This window comes from Hipposideros armiger, unplaced genomic scaffold (genome assembly GCF_001890085.2).
Source record: "Hipposideros armiger isolate ML-2016 unplaced genomic scaffold, ASM189008v1 scaffold_1374, whole genome shotgun sequence".
NCBI lineage: Eukaryota > Metazoa > Chordata > Mammalia > Chiroptera > Hipposideridae > Hipposideros > Hipposideros armiger.
This window is the reverse complement of record NW_017732724.1, coordinates 186,633-188,032: the sequence shown is the minus strand read 5'-3', so window position 1 is coordinate 188,032 and position 1,400 is coordinate 186,633. Positions and strand designations below refer to the sequence as shown.

Below are 1,400 nucleotides of genomic sequence, written 5' to 3'. Positions count from 1 at the left end.
TTGAACTTCTCCACACTCAGTTGTACATGAAATCAGTTCCTTTGGGAAGAGATTTCAACCTCTCTGTTTTTACAGCCTTCTTCCCTGAACCCTCCCCTTAGCAAAATCTCTGAGTCATGGCATTGAGCCTAGTGGTGGGGACAATGACACTATTCTCTCTGAGTGACACCTATGCTTTAGGAGCTAAGTGCTCCCTGGAAAAGGGGAGCAGTAGCCTCAGGTGTTTTCAGCTTGCCTCTCCTAGTATAGAACCTTTTTCACCTTACAGGTCTGCTCAAGGGCTATCAAAGCCCTAGACTTCACAGCCTGCTATGCCCAAGGGAGAGCCTCCATATGTGAATGTAGCCTGTGTGGAAGGAGGCAGCCCTCACCTCACCACTGCACATACTTGGAACTTAGCCTCCATAACAGGCAGCTGGTGGCAGAACGAGAAATGCTGATGTCTTATACCTCTCAGACTGAATGCCCTACAACTGCAAATTTGGGGGCCAGATAGCCCTGTGTTCTTGGCTTTACCAGCCTGGAGTGGAGTTTCTGTCTTGCTGAGATGGGAAGGGAGAGCGCACAAGCAGCTCATGGTTGAAATACAATAAATTTTGCTTTGCTTACTGAATTTCAGTAAATCCTCTTGAATAAGTGTTTCTTCATTTGCTGTATGCCCTGAGGACCATTTCTAGAAACGTTAAAGGATTGTTGTAAAAATAATGTTTGCCAGTTTAACTGTGGAGCAGGTCTGAGGAGCTACTCATGCTATTGTGCTAAAAGCGGAACTTCTCAGGGTGCTTCTGAAACATCCAGTTTCCAAATTCCCCTCCGGATAATCAGAAAGAGATGTGGATAGGGCTTGGAACAACCCAGGGGGTTTTGGTGCACAGCCAGGGTGAGGGTTATTAGTGCAATATGAGTGTGAGCATGGGCTTTGGATATGAATCACAGTCCTGACATTTAACACTTTGTAACTGTGGGCACAGCATTGCTTGTAGGTTAGGTTTTTGATTTATGAAATGGGGATGAGAATGGTTGCTGACACAAAAGGTTGTTGTGAGGGTCAAATGAGAAACACAACAAAGCACATACATAGAAGAAATAAAAATGTTATAATGTATAATATAATGGTATATCTATTGTATAATAAAACTATTATTATTTTTTTGAATTGGGAAATGTTGAGCTTAAAGGGAAAATAAAAGGACCATATTCGTTTTTTCTTTTTGGTAACTCTTATCTTACTTTTTTGTAACTCTTATTTTTGTTTTTTCTTACCCAGTTTGAGATAATTCAATTCAAAAATTCTAAATTTTAAATTGCTTTACTTTGGATATTTTAGATTTTCAAGTGGCCATCAGGGATACAGGGGCATATATTTGGGTGGGCGGGGTAGGGGGTGGGCAGATGGACAG

At 41.8% G+C, this 1,400-nt stretch overlaps 1 protein-coding gene across 1 annotated transcript in view; it reads left to right on the top strand.

Annotated features, from left to right (window-relative positions):
• Positions 1–1,400, top strand: part of LOC109377358 (voltage-dependent calcium channel subunit alpha-2/delta-3-like) — a 177,796-nt gene that overhangs the window by 33,906 nt on the left and 142,490 nt on the right. The window lies entirely within an intron of this gene.